The sequence below is a fragment of the Mustela erminea genome, chromosome 3 (assembly GCF_009829155.1).
Source record: "Mustela erminea isolate mMusErm1 chromosome 3, mMusErm1.Pri, whole genome shotgun sequence".
In the NCBI taxonomy this organism is placed as follows: Eukaryota; Metazoa; Chordata; class Mammalia; order Carnivora; family Mustelidae; genus Mustela; species Mustela erminea.
This window is the reverse complement of record NC_045616.1, coordinates 50,321,397-50,337,415: the sequence shown is the minus strand read 5'-3', so window position 1 is coordinate 50,337,415 and position 16,019 is coordinate 50,321,397. Positions and strand designations below refer to the sequence as shown.

The following is a 16,019-nucleotide window of genomic DNA, read 5'->3' as shown; positions in this document are numbered from 1 at the left end:
TTGCTGTGTGTACTGTTGTTACTTGTATATTACACCTTCTGGTATGTTTAATTTTCTTTTTCCAGAAGACTTTAATGAGTCTTTTGACAAATATTAGTGCCAAGTATCTTATTCTTTTCATGTCTAAATATCTTCATTTTGAGCTCAGTCTTAAATAATAGCTTAGCTAGGTATAAGACTCTAGGTTAAGAGTTGAATTTCTTTGGCATCTTGAAAATATCACTTTGTTCTTTCTTGATCTGTTGTAGCCAGTGAGAAGATTATTGTCAGCCTTCCTGTCATTCTAATGTGAATAATTTGTATTTCCCCCACTCTGGTAGTTTTTGAAGCTCTGTGGTTTTATTACAATATACTTCAGTCTAGATTTATATTTATTTATAGAGTACTTGAGGTGCACTTCAACTAATAACATGTTGTTCCTTAATTCTGAAAGTTTTTTTTTAAGATTTTATTTATTTGAGATACAGCAGGAGTGGGGGCAGGGTGGGGAGATAGAGAGGGAGAAGCAGATGTCTACTGAGCCCAGAGCCCAATGCAGGGCTCCTTCCCAGCATCCTGAGATCAAGACCTGAGGCAAAGTCAGATGCTTAACCAACTGAGCCACTCAGGTACCCCAATTCTGAAAGATGTTTAATCAATTGTCTCATTATTTCTTTACCATTTCCTTTATTCTCTTTTTCTGGAGGATATGTTAGGATGCTTTCCTATACCTTAAATATTCTTTCTTAATGCTTAGCGTTGTCTTTCTGTGCTTTTCTTTGTATTCTGGGTGAGTTCTTCAGTATTCACTACATCTTCATTAATTCATTCTTGTTCCCAGTCTAAAGTTATCATGTTGGGCGCCTGGGTGGCTCAGTGGGTTAAGCCGCTGCCTTCGGCTCAGGTCATGATCTCAGGGTCCTGGGATCGAGTCCCGCATCGGGCTCTCTGCTCAGCAGGGAGCCTGCTTCCTCCTCTCTCTCTCTCTGCCTGCCTCTCTGCCTACTTGTGATGTCTCTCTGTCAAATAAATAAATAAAATCTTTAAAAAAAAATAAAATAAAGTTATCATGTTTATTACATCTTTTAATTTCAATAACTATTGCTTTTAAATTTCAAGGATTGTATAAGAATTTACCTATTCTTATTTCATTTCTGACTGTATATTCTATAGCCTCTTGCCATTTTTACTGATAACTTTGTCTTCATTAATTTTTCGTCATTGTTAACATACTCTTTTAAGATCTTTGTCAGATTGTTTTATGAAATTAATTTCATCTGGAGTGCATTTATGTTCAATTTATTGATTTTATTGATTACCTTTTATTTGCATTAGATTTATTCTTGTGTTCTGAAATATTGCTTGGCAGACTCACTTTTGAGTGGCAGATTTTTTTGTTTTCTTTTGTTTTCTCCATTCTTCTCCTCTCTTTTCCTTTCTTCATCACCTCTTCATATCTAATGGTATTTCAGTAGCTTCCACCTTAGAGCTCCCATTCTGGAATTCAGACTTACAATAACAAAATAATACTGGGTATATGGTTAATCTAGTCTTGGAGCAAAATGATAACATGGCTCATTTTCTCATCAGGAGGCTATATTGTTGTTTTACCAGTCCTAAAGCTCCATAAGACACATTAGTGGGCAACGACTGGCAGAAATTGTTCTAGTCTTTTTTCAGGAAGTTTAGGTAAGAAAGCACCAAAACATGACATATGCCACCTGCAGTTTCTCACTTCCTGTGAAACTTTTTTTTTTCTTTTTTTAACCCTGCAGGAACCAAAATATCTGATGTCTCAGCATACTTCCAAACTCATAGCACAACAAAGTCACTACTTTTGTTCCATTTCTGGCTCACAAAAATATTTTATTGTGTTTGACCATGTCTGTACTGTAAATTTTACTCCCTCCACTTTTTTTTGTTTTAACCCAATCATTGGTTTATATTTAAAATGGACTTGTTTCTTATGAAGCCATTGTGTGTCTTGAACTAGAAGTCCCAAACAGCCTGTTTGAGAAAGAGGGAGAAATAAAAAATAATTTCATTGGAGTTGTCATTCAGTAATGTTTAATGTCAATTAGGACAAAAGCAGCTTTTTGTTTACTGGTTTTTATTCCAGTTGTAGTACTTATTGCTTTGAAAAATCCATTTTGATTAACTTGAAGCTACTCTTATCTATATTTTCTCAGTCTTAGAATTGCTTGGTTTTGACTTGTATTTTGTTGCCTGATTTAACACTCTACCATAAGTATGGAAGAATATGTTTTTTGGAGACAAAGAATAACAGTGAGGCTGATAATGTTTGAGTGTTTAAAGAGATACCATTTTATGAAAAGCTTACCCACTGACTGCTTCTGTTAGGGCTTTCTGCAATCTACTCTGAAGCATCTGACTGTTCCACCATGCAGAGCCTCTGCTTAATTCTCTACTCCCTTTCACTCAACAAATATTTTACTAAGCATTTGTTATATGCTGGCTACTCTTCTGTGCACAAAATGTGGGTATACAACAGCAGACGAGTCATCTAACACACTACCTCCCTTGAGCCTACATTCCAGTTTATTGCCAGTAATAGCTATGGTCAAGCAGGGTTTTTACTAATCACTGAACACTGGGCAAAGTTACAATTCTGAGATTGGGTTTTTACCCCTGGTAGGAGAAGTACAGTAGATGATTCAAGATTCACTTTCATAATATATCTTCAACTCAGAATCTGTGTCTTGAAGAACCCACCTTTATTCTCTGTGGCACATACCTAGGACACTGATACAAGAAACACTCCGTATACCTGTGTGTGTGTGTGTATGTGTGTGTGTGTGTTTCTGTGAGAGAGTAAATCTATACTAGTAGAAGACTATCAGTGACTCTAAGGCCAAAGCTATGGATGTAAAATTAATCTAGAAGATTGATAATCTACTTTATTTCTCTTTAAATCAAATGTGCCATTTTTAGAAAATCAAATTCAGATCTTCCAGCTTGGAAAACAAAGTTAAATCAAGACAATAAAAGAAACATATTGTCAGGGTAAGCCTTGGAGTTATGTTTGAAAACACAGTAGTCAAAGTACAGGCCTGTTTTTAGTGAGGTACAAGATATGGGTCAGAGTTTCATTGATTACTAGCTGTGTGAGGAATGAACTTAAAAGCAATTGTAGGGTATTAGTTTTCATTGACTTACTCATTTTCCTCTGATTTTCTGCTGTGATTAATGAAGTTTTGAGCAATGATGATTAGGTTAGTTTGAGTTCATTATTCACATACCAGGACCTAATAAATGGAACACTAACTAGGAGGTCAGGAAATGTGAATTCCATTCTAGGCTCACTGCTTACTTTCCATGCAATTTGAATTTCTTCCTGCCTTGTGGAGATATTGTGGATTAATGTTATTGTGAATGAATTACTCTAAAGGACAAGGATATAAAGTATTATGAAAGTACATGTGGAGAAAACCGACAATAATTTAGAGGGAAAAAAAATCTCTCTAGTTCACCTTGTAATAATACTTAGAATTGATGAGCAATTTTTCCTAGGAAATTGAGATCCTCTGCTCCACAGGTGGAAGAATAGCATTTCCTTTCACTTGGTTTTAAAATATCATATCTAAGTGACTCTTAATCTCACAAAACAAACTGAGGGTTACTGGGGGGAGGGAGGTTGGGAGAAGGGGGTGGGATTATGGACATTGGGGAGGGTATGTGCTTTGGTGAGTGCTGTGAAGTGTGTAAACCTGGTGATTCACAGACCTGTACCCCTGGGGATAAAAATATATGTTTATAAAAAATAAAAAATTTAAAAAAAATAAAATATCATATCTAACATTCGAATGATGAATGTTTTTAAAGGTTTTTAAAGAACTTTCTCACTGGAATATCATGTGATCCTTACAAAGGCCCAGTAAGTTAGACCATTTCTGTGTGGCCTCGTGAAAAGCAGAAAATTATGTTTTTTCAGAGAGCTTAAGAGAGATTGGACATATTTACCTTACCCTTCAACATTGATGCTATTTTAGAGTTCCCCATAGAGACAAGAGATCCTGTCATTCTTTTTTTTTTTTTTTTAAGATGTTGTTTATTTATTTGAGAGAGAGAGAGCCTGAGATGGGGGAAGGTCAGAGGAAGAAGCAGACTCCCTGCTGAGCTGGGAGCCCAATACGGGACTCAATCCTGGGACTCCGGGATCATGACTTGAGCGGAAGACATTTGCTTAACCAACTCAGCCACCCAGGCACCCGATCCTGTCATTCTTATCTTACTTCATCTCTTCATGAAGATCAGATATAACCTATTTCCCAAACATACAGCTTGATATTTTCATTTACTTTAGGCCTTCAAAATGGCATTGTTGACTTCTTTTCTCCTTAAGAACTATTCCTGTAACTAGCTCCTAGCATTTATTGAAGACTAGCAGAAAAGCTAAAGAACTGCATTTACTTCATAGAAGCAATATGAATAGGATCAGAATCTTCCACTGTACTGACTGGACTTGGGTATAAATGTGATTCTGTCATCTCCAAAATATGAATGGCTTTAGGAGCACACTCAGTGTGTGTGCGTATCTGTATGTGATATATCACAAAAGGAAGATACATCATCTCTGTCGTTCTTTTAGTTTTCTCTAAGAATCCAAAATCAGAAGGCACAGTGTATTTGGCATTTACTCTGAATTTACGAGTCATGCATGATTTCGATGACATTCCTTCTTATTTCAAGTTTGTCCATTACTGGCAAAGGGATGATACCTAGGTGAGTTGGCTGAATTTCAGTGCAATGTTCTGTTTAATTGTAAGCATATACTCTGGGGATAGACAAGACTGGGATCTGTACACTCTGCCAAGTCTGTTGGTACAGTGAATGGGCTTCTGAGTCAGAATTCCTAAGATAGAGAGAGAAACCCATGTCAAGAGCTTGGAGACAGGCTTCAGAAGGTAGCTAGTGGAGATGTCAAGTTTTAGGACTCGGCTTCTGAGGTAAATCACAAACTCAGAGGCCATCAGGGGCCAGTCACCCCATAAATGTATGAATGAAAACAAGTGTAAAGCAATGTGGAATGGTGACAGATGGGGACATAAGGAGTACATGCCCTGCCTAGGGGCTCTCTCATTCAAATTATCAAAAATACTGAACTGGCCAAAGAAAACACATGTGCAGACAAAAGTTCACTTTCCAGTGTGTGATGCCTGCTGTTTGGCCAAGTTCCGTTCTCTTGGCTGGTGTCATTTGGTGGATCACATTAGATTTTTCAAGCATATGTTAGCATCTGAGGGGGTTCTAAAGCCTTGAGTGAAAGAATCAAAGGGTCATTGACCCTATCCCCTCTGTTCCTCTTACACCCCTCACAGCACACATACATGCACACATGCACAGGCCTGGAAATACAGAAGCCTGAGGCCAATGCTGCACTCAGAACAGGTTGGTATGTTAGTCCTCAACCCAAGCAGGGTAACTGTACTTGATATGCGGTGTGGTGGCTATTTGGTATAACTAAATAATGTTAATTTTTTATTTCATCAGAATATATAATATTTCTATGCTTTCATTTGCTTTTCTTTCCTTTGAATTTTGGTAATGACATATACTTATTCTGGAAACAAAAGTTGCTTTGAAATAGTTTTCCTTCCTAAAGGTACTGTTACAGAAGGGACATATTCAGTACTTAAAATAATTGATTCTAAAAGCAGTGCATTGCTTAAAATAACGCCACCGCATCAGAGACATTTTCCGGTTTTCCCTTTGTTATGTGACTCAGGACTTTCTGTTTACTCTTCCTGTCTGTCCAGTGGGAAAGCAGAAGAAGTTAGGATATTTGAATGAACTTTCCTTGGATTCATTTCAAATGCTTTATTTAAATATTTCTGTAGGACTTTATAAAGAGCAAACAGAACAATTATACAGAATGACTTATGATTAGCCAATGGATAAAAGCTATTGAACTAGCAGAACCAGGAGAATAGGCAAAATACAAATATATGTGATGATAAATAGTACACATGCAGTTGTATTTGCTTCAGGTTAATGGGATCTCTTCAGACAATCATACCATTAATAGGTTATTGAATGATACGCCATGATGTTTTTCAGTCTGTGGGTTAATTGGACAAGCTACGTGGAAGCAAAAAGCCATGCTCTGTTGTAACTGGAACAAAAGCCTAGAGAGAGGAAGGATGCTGCACACACTGGAGCCAGCCAGTTTGAACCGGAGCTAGTTAGAACTGACAGGGAGAGGAGAGGTGGGACCAGAAGAGAGGAGGAGCACTGGGAAAGGGAATTATGTTCAGCCAATTCCTCATTTCAGAGGCTCATCGTAAGGCTGTTTAGAGACTCTCATTTGAATGCATGGTTATGGGCGTGATGGTCTCACAAACTTATTATTCTTCTGTGAAACACAGAAATATCTGTTTGTACTATAGCAGAGCTTTCTACATTTTTTTCTCCTGGGATTTGCCTTTTTTCCCTCCTTTTCAGAGAAGAATGTGAATCCTGGTAAAATAGCATTTTTTTGTTTTGAACATTTCTTAAGAAAAAAAATAAAGTATAAACAAAACCTGTTTCCTAATAAGTTCATGCCAAATAAAAACATTTCTTTTAAATATTATAAGCAGATATCACCATCAAAAGCAAATAAAACTACTTCCAAATGATGTCTAATTATAATATTGTAGAATATGCATTAGGTGCATATGTTTGCTCTACATCAACAGAAGCAGGAAATCACTTATAACCCTTGTGAGGATTTAAGTCACTTAAGATTTTCTTAGGTAAAAGAAAATGAAATTAGTTAATATTAAATGATCAGTCTTGTGAAAATTTATAATGCAAATAGTGATACGAAAATAAGAATGACTTTCAGGAATGAGTTAAATTGAGTGGGCAGGAGAATGGATGTGAGGCTTCTGGTATATTTCAAACTCATGATTCTCAAATCAGTTCTGTCTCATTAATTTTGGGTTTTACTACGACTAGGCAGCAATCCAAAATCATTTAAAACTTGCTAGATGGTTTCCACTCTAAGAGTCACTGCCAACCCAGTCACCCAGCTGAAATTACAGGGGTTGGAGACAGATCTGGGAGAGCTATCTAACCCAGAGTCTCAGCCATAGCGGTATCCTGAGGAATTTAAAGATTCAACTTCTGAGCGGACTTTTATGCAGAATAGAGACAGTCTAAATTCAAATGCATATGATATAAAGCCCACAGCTTAATATTGCATTTTGACATTACACTTATAGAAACCATCTAGGTTTTAATTCATAAATATTATTTAATGATTTTGGAAGTCAAAATCTGGTGATTCAGTTGATTTTAAATTTTCCATGGTGACTGTTATCATAGAAAGTCTGGGTAATCTAATAATCTTATTTTAGCCATTGATTTTAATCTTTTTTCTCACAAAGCCTTATATTAGAGCAATTTAGAAGAAAACCATACCTTTATTTATTCTCCTCCTCTTTGGTAGATATTGAGTAAGGAACCCTCTAGAAATAACAGAGTGTAGCAAAAAGGCTAGCTAAGCTAATTCAAAAGAAAATAATTAGAATGATGAACTAGCCATCCTTTCTTTGGTGATGACTCATTGACACCATTCACTTACTATGTTAGGAAACATGTTATGAAAGCCAACCTTGTGTATTGTAGCTCTAAGTGGTAATATGATAGCAGAGAAGTTCCTGACAGTACAGTAATTGGCTAAACATATGTACTCGACAGTTAACTATAACAAGGGGAGGCAGCATTCAATTAAGAATAATCTAAGTAGCAAACACAATAAGGAGTTGGTTCTGGAAAAACAATAGACCAGGCATATTTGGAGGAAGGGCTGTCACATGGGTTGTTCCCTGGAGGAGTGGTAGAAGTGAATAAAAGAAAGGTGAGGGGAAATGAACATGAGATATTTATAGAAGATTGAGGAGTTTTTCAAAGTTAATGGTAGGTTCTGAGTTTGAGACTAGTGAAAGGTTTAAGTGGGCTTGGGTTAGAGATTGTAAAGCTATTCCTTATCGATAAATACTCACAAACCCAAATGCCCAAAAGAGGCCAGACAAGCTATTTAAGTGAGATTTGAGGGACTGGCAGATAGGTGTGTCCCTTCTAATGTGTGTCCCTTCTAAGTAGAAGATATGTGTGTCCCTTCTAAGTAGAAGCTACTTTCCAACTCTTGACTAGTCATTCCCTATGGCAAGGACATCTTTTTAAGAAAAATCAAGGGGGCGCCTGGTTGGTTTACTCGTTAGGCATCTGCCTTCCGCTCGGGTCATGATCCTAGGGTCCTGGGATCATGACCCGAGGACCTTCCTGCTCAGCAGGAAACCTGGTTCTCCTTCTTCATTCCCCACTGCTGTCTCTCTCTGTGTCAAATAAATAAATATTTTTTAAAAAAGAAAAATTAAATACCCGAAGAATTGTGTGACATATCTGGATTTTTAAGGCACTAAGTAGACATAACAAAACTTATCTGGAAGCTGCGAAACTCTATCTACAATTTGCATGGGAAAAATAGCCTTGCAGCCTGTTGGTCAGGCCACAGAGATGATGAGTATTTTAGGAAGGTTTTCACAGTTGTTGCCCATAGGTGATTTTGAATGGGCAGTATCTACAGTGTCAAAAAAGCCCTTTATGTAAATTCTCCAACTAGGAGCTATATATGGTCCCCAAGACTTGGAGACTGAGCTGGTCCTCACGTACTTCTATAGGGTGCTTTGGGTAGGAGGGAAAACTGTAGAGTAACTCTTCAAAACTGGCCTTCTCCTGTCACTCATAAAAGTGTCCTTTATCAGCATATCTTTACTGTCTACCTATAGCCACATTTCACTCTTAATCACCAAGAACAATGAGGGATGCATGGGTGGGTGAGTTGGTTGGTTTGTTAGTTGGTTGTTGTGAGGATCTCCTGAGATCTAGCTGTGCTATGGAAGCTTTAATCCCTGGTTTTCAAGTTAGAAGACCTAGACCTATTCTGTATTTCCTGGCCTTAGGACCTTGGACAAATCCTAGGTTTCTTGAACCTGGCCAACTCATTCCCATTCTGGGGCCATGGTACATACTATATTCCTTTGGCCTGCAAAACTCTTTTTCTCCTACTTGCTGACTGTCACTTCCCTGTCCTTAAGATGACAGCTAAAATGTCACCTTTTCAGAGCAGCCTCCTATGTTCTTCCCCTCTAAAGGAAGCCCAGCGCTGCTGTAACAAAGTACCACAAACTGGACCACTTAAAACAAGAGAAATTTAGTCTCTCGTGGTTCTAGAAGCTAGGTGTCTGAAATCAAGGTATCAGTGGCGCCATGCTCCCTCCAAAGGCTCTAAAGCAGAGTCCTCCTTTGCTCTTTCCTCATTTTTGTTGGGTGCCAGCAGTCCATGGTATTTCTTGGATGGCAGCTACATTAATCCAGTCTCTGCTTCTGTCATCACCATGGCCTCCTGCCTTGTGTGTGCATCTGTGGGGTTCTTATAAGAACACCAGTCATGGGATTCAGGGTCTCCCTAAGCTGGTGTGATCTCATCTAAACTGATGACACCTGCAAAGACACTGTTTCCAAATAAAGTCAACTTTACTCAGGTTGGAAGGAGGTTCAGGTTGACATGAATTTTGGGGTGATACTATTCAACCATTACAAGGCCCTTCTTTGACTCTCTCCTCCATTGTACTGACCATATTTGTAGTTATAGGTTCATTTTTTGGTTTATCATCTTGACATGGAAACGCTGTAAGGGCAGGCTTTAAGTCTGTTTTATTTGTTTCTACCTGCTGTTTGTGCCTGGGTCATGGTTGACACCTAAAAGCAAATCAAAACTATTTTTTTAAAAGATTTATTTATTTATTTATTAGACAGACAGAGATCACAAGTAGGCAGAGAGGCAGGCAGAGAGAGAGAGAGAGAGGGAAGCTGGCTCCCTGCCAAGCAGAGAGCCTGATGTAGGGCTGGATTTCAGGACTCTGAGATCATGACCTGAGCCGAAGGCAGAGGCTTAACCCATTGAGCCACCCAGGTGCCCTGCAAATCATAACTATTTATTCAGTGAATTAAATAACCTTTTTCCCTGGGGGCAAATTTTCTTCATTGGTAAAAAGATGGGGTTGAAACTGCTGGTTCTTGAGGTATTTCACAGTGCAAATAATACGTGATTCTGGCCTTTCTCTAGATGCTGGGTGACACCAGTTCAGTCTGCGAATCAGTGCAGTATGCATTTACTTCCATGAGATTTTTTATTTTTTTAAAGATTTTATTTATTTATTTAACAGAGAGAGAGAGAGAGAGAGAGATCACAAGTAGCAGGGAGCCTGATGTAGGGCTTGATCCCAGGACCCTGAGATCATGACCTGAGATCATGACAGAGGCTCAACCCCCTGAGCCACCCAGGCACCCCTGCTTCCATGAGATTTTTTAAAAATTGCGATTACAGTTTGTCTTTTATTTAGGGTTCTACTTGAAGGGAAAGGACGGGGGAAAAAACCACATGGCCCTGAAATAACAATTCATTTGCCTAATATTAAAAAGAGAATTATAAAAGGGACAACCAGATTCAATACTCTGATTGTGTTTTAAGTGTAGGGAACATTCATTCTGGGTTACATTGTAAATACGCTGGATATTATGAAAACTAGACACGAAATCTAAATGTACTTCAAGCACTGTTCACTTTTACCTTCAGAGAGATTGATGCTGTAAAGACCTTTTTAAACTTCAAACAATTTTATTTCATAGGAATGTAATATAATTCATTTTTTTTAATTTAAAAAGAAGTGGGATAATTATTTCTCAAGGAAGTTAATTTATCAGTTTAAATTATTTAACTGGAAAACAATTAAAAATTAGTCGTTAGTCTTGACACTTAATACTTAGTGTTGCTGAAACATACTGTTTGGGAACTTCAAATTCCATCAGAAAGAGAGTCTGTTTAATTCTATTACTGAGAAAATGGGCTTTTTAAAAAAATTAAAACATGATTTTGTTTGCATTAAATTTTAGAACGTTTGTTTTAAAAAAATGCAATTCTAAAAAATGCAATTCTAAAATTCCTGAGCACTTATAATTAAAAAGGAACATAACTTTGTGATAAAAATGGTAAATAACTGAGTATACTAATATTTTTAGGCTGTTGCTATCAGTGATTAAAAAAGCTATTAATAAGCATTTTTTATTTTCCTAGAAATATCACCAAAATAGTCATAGTTTTGGTGTCAGTTAAAAATCATATGTCAACTATAATTAAGTTAAAACTTTTTTTTTTTAATCTATTTATTTGACAGAGATCACAAGCAGGTAAAGAGGCAGGCAGAGATAGAGGGGGAAGCAGGCTCCCTGCCAAGCAGAGAACCCGATGTGGGGCTCGATCCTAGGACTCTGAGATCATGACCTGAGCTGAAGGCAGAGGCTTAACCCATTGAGCCACCCAGTTGCCCCAAGTTAAAGCTTTTTTAAAAAATAAGATGACTTCATGATCCTAGGGTCCTGGGATCGAGCTCCGAGTTGGGCTCCCTGCTCACCGGGGAGACTGCTTCTCCCTCTCTATTCCTCTCCCACTCTACTCGTGTTCTCTCTCTCATGCACTCTCTCTCTCTCTCTCTCAAATAAATAAATAAAAACTTAAAAAAAATAAATCAGGGTGCCTGGGTGTCTCAGTGGGTTAAAGCCTCTGTCTTCGGCTCAGGTCATGATCTCAGGGTCCTGGGATCAAGGCCCTTTTCGGGCTCTCTGCTTGGCAGGGAGCCTGCTTCCTCCTCTCTCTCTCTCTGCCTGCCTCTCTGCCTACTTGTGATCTCTCTCTCTGTCAAATAAATAAATAAAATCTTTAGAATAAATAAATAAATAAATCAAAAGACTTCAGTTCAATTCAATAGATACATTTTAATCCAGGCCCTGTGTATATGCTGAAGATAAAAAGCAAAACAGTACAAGGCACTTCTTGGTCAATGAACTGAATTTTCTCCTATTCCAAAGACAAATTTTTCTTTTTTTTTTTTCTTTAGTGTTCTAAATTAATCATTGCTGTAGGAAGAGAGGAAAATTAAACCCCCAATGACTGGGAAGTTGGCAGGAGAGGAGCCAGGTATCAGCCATGCCCTTTTATTTCCCATCTTCCCAACCAAGAAGAGGACTTTGGTCATGAGCACAGGTGAAGATAAGAAAGGGGACATGGTTTTCCCTGCCACTGGGAAACTCTAGAGGCTCTCTTCATAATAGGGTACCCTTACACATAATGAGTAGACTTGGTTTAGAGTCTCACACATGTGTTCTGAGATGATTTTGAATGAAAAGTCAGAAGGAAGCTGAAAAAAATCATAATTTTAGAGCAGTATAGAAAAGTACATTAGCTTTCAACCAGCCCTATCCTCTGATTTTAAAATAGATTGTATTCCATTGACTCTTTGGAAGTGACTCTGTAGAGTACGTGGTGCTCTGATGTGAAGTTTCTTGAACTGAGAAGAGATGCTTTTATTCATGTTTGGTTAACCATTTCCAGAATAACATTGCTAAACACAAACTTTGTACAATGTTTGATCCATGATTCCTATCAGCATCTTAATAATTGAATGTTTCTGCATGAATGTTGGAGAATATATTCATTGAAGTGTGGTAGTCACTTCAGTGGAAAATGTGGTGTATTTCTACATATGAAGGTGATTACACCATACTCTTCTCTGTGGAGAAGTAGTAGTCCAAATGGGGAATAATCATGGAAAGGAAGGAGGGATTGACATATTCAAGAGGTATTTAAAAGCATAGCTGATAGAATTTGAGAACTAAATGCACAAGATGAAAAAAAAAAACAACAATAAACTCAAGGGCTTGATTAATTGGCTAGGTTACTAAACAGAAAACACTAGAAGTACTTTCAGTGGTGGGGAGCAAATTTCCATGTAGAGTCTTGTAGGGAACAGTTATACCTGAGTATGTATCTCTGATTAATTCACATAATCATAATTGGTCTTGTTTAAGTTTTAAATTTAATACCATCTAATCATTATTTATCTCAAATAGAGCCTAGTAACAAATTTTATTTTTGCCACTATTTATTCATAAAAATGAGCATTTTGCATGTTAATGTAATTTGTTTTATTAGAAATCATGATTGCAGTTGACTTAAAAAGTTAAACAAATAACTTTTAACGGTGCAAGCAATAAAATGAAAAGGTCTCCAATTCAAATTTAGTTTCTAAATCACAGATCTGTAAACATTTCCAAATGAATTTTGGTACCCTGCAAGTAATAAGTTCAAAATATTTATTTAAACTAAGTAATAAATAATATTTATAAATGTATTGTTCATAAGTAATAAATTATTAATTTAAATAATAAATGATATTTCTTTAAATTCAGTAATCAATATTCAACAAATACTTATTAGACTCTCACTAGGTTCTAGCCAATGTATTGTTAGACATACCTCAATAAACAAGATGTGCGCCCTGCCCTTTGCAACAACATGGATGGATCTAAATGAATCACAGAAAGACAAATACCATAAGATTTCATTTATACGTAGAGTTTAAGAAGCAAAAAAAACAAACAAAGGAAGAAAAAAAACAGACAAAGGACAGCTGCTGGTGGCCAGAGGGGAAGTGGACAGGGAAATGGGTGAAATAGGTGATGGGGATTCAAGAGTACACTTTTCGTGATGAGCACTGAATATTGTATAAAGTTGTTGAATCATTATATTGTATACCTGAAACAAATATAACACTGTACGCTAATTATACTAGAATTAAAGCAAAAATTTAGGGGCCCTGGGGTGGCTCAGTTTATTTAGCATCTGCCTTCAGCTCAGGTCATGGACCCACAGTGCTTGGATCAAGCCCTGCATTGGGCTCCCTGCTCAGTAGGGAGTCTGCTTCTCCCTGTCCCTCTGCTGCTCCCCCTGCTTGTGCTCTTTCTCTAGTAATTCTTATAATTTTGTGGTATACTTGTAAAAGGAGAAATGGTACAAAGAATTACTAACAGAGAATGAGTGGGATAATAGCTGTAGGGAATTTATTTCATTTTTTATTCCTTAAAAACCTAAATGACAGGTGAAAGCTTTTTTCTTTAAAGACATCTAGAGGGATGCCTGGGTGGCTCAGTCAGTTGAGCATCTGCCTTCAGCTCAGGTTATGATCCCAAGGTCCTGGGATCGAGTCCCACATCGGGTTTCCTGCTTGGTGGGGAGCCTGCTTCTTCCTCTGCCTGCCGCTTATGCAATCTCTCCTCATTTGTGTACTCTCTCTCTCTTTCACACACAAATAAATAAATAAAATCTTAAAAAAAAAGTTTTAAAGGCCTCTAGAAATGTTTGGTTTTTCTAATTGTGAATCAAGTTTCTGCTATGTTTATTTAATTTTAGCTATGTCAATGGACTGATCAAATAATTATCAATAATATTTAAACATCCTTCATATATTAAAACAAATACTGAGGTAACTAAATGTTAAGCTGAAGTTGATTTTTAATGTTAATGGAATATATTAAATATCCATGTATTGTGTAAAAACCTATGGAAAATACAGAACTTCTCTAAGCCTTTTTTTTTTAAGCATTTATTAAGCTTCAGTTTCCTCATCTATAAAATGGAGGCAGTGTTCTCTAAATTGCATGGGTTATTTAGGGTAAGATGAAATAATGTCTTGTGGGGCATTTAGTGTAGTACCTGGCACATAATAACCACTCATTAAATGGTAATTATTATTATTATTGTGACTGTTGCTGATATAAATAAGTTAGTGCCTTTTTGGCTCTATACCAGATAAAGAAGACTAGTCTTGGTGGTAATGATGCATGACTCATAAAGGTCTCTTTCTCAGAAAATTACCTTTTAAAGAAAAGAGAAGAAATAAAAACACGTAAAATACCTCTAAAAAATTCTGAAATAGGGGCTGAGTTGGTTTTTTTGTTTGTTTTGTTTTTTGGCAAATTCTACCATTGTTTCTTGCAGAATGGCCTTTTAAAAAGTCTTTATCTGTGAGGGCAGATATCCCATGTAGTCTATTTTACCAAAAATGAGGTATGACAAAAATTGTGGTGTGTATAAGGTTTGGGTTTTTTTTTTTTTTTTCCTTAGTGATACTTGCCATTGATTGACTGACTGAAGTCTTATAGTAAAACAAATAACTTAATCTGACTATATGCATGTGCAATCTAAGTGGACACTCCCAATCTCCATCTGCCTCTGACTGAGTGATAGCTTCTGATTTACTGAAAGGCATGCGTTTGTATATTTTAATTATTAGATGTGATAAGAAAACAGTATGTGTCATGATCTGCCAGTCCTATGTTATTTACAGTAACAGGCACAAGGATATACTAAAGATAGTGCATATACACAATGTGCCATTAGAAAACTGTAAATGTTGATTGATTTTGGTACTGTATTTTCACTATGACAACAATAAAAAAGTAATTGTAAAAACCTGTTCAGACCGGTTTCTGACATTCACGAGTTGCCAGAAACTATTTCATTGCATTAAACACCTCCCTGACACACCCAAGACATTCAGAGCCATATTTAATTTAGTATTCAAGGGTCTTTGATTCCATACATTTATATAACAAAGTAAGTATAAAATACAGAGAGTCAGGATTTGTATGAGAAGGGAAGGAAAAAGAAAGAAAGCTAGCTGTGAATGTGAGCATAATAGATTTTATGTTCTGTGACCTGAAGACCATAGGAAGGTCATCTAAAAATATTTAAAATGTTCTAGTCAATGTGGAAAAAAAGGAATGGCTGTCTAAAATCAGTGAAAATAGTTATAATGTTAAGTACAATGCTTTTGATAATAGTGAAAATTCAGATTTGGCATTGACAGAATACTTCTGATATTTAAATATTCCCTTAAAGTGTGAAGTAGACATATCAATGAAAAAGACACTAGCCTAGGCTGGGGCGGTGGGTGGGGTGGGCTGGGGGATGGCTAATAATAAACATACCACATGATGCAAGGTAATGAAAAAGAACTTAAGTATGGCATTATTTCAAGTGTTTTGTTTATAGGGACATGCTATAGGCAATCTCTATTGAGCACACCAATTTTTAAAAAATTGATAATTTTTCCTTACAGTTACTTTTCCATTTC

At 36.8% G+C, this 16,019-nt stretch overlaps 1 protein-coding gene across 3 annotated transcripts in view; it reads left to right on the top strand.

Annotated features, from left to right (window-relative positions):
- The window catches only part of ADGRV1 (adhesion G protein-coupled receptor V1), a 541,343-nt gene that overhangs the window by 330,832 nt on the left and 194,492 nt on the right, over window positions 1-16,019 (top strand). The window lies entirely within an intron of this gene.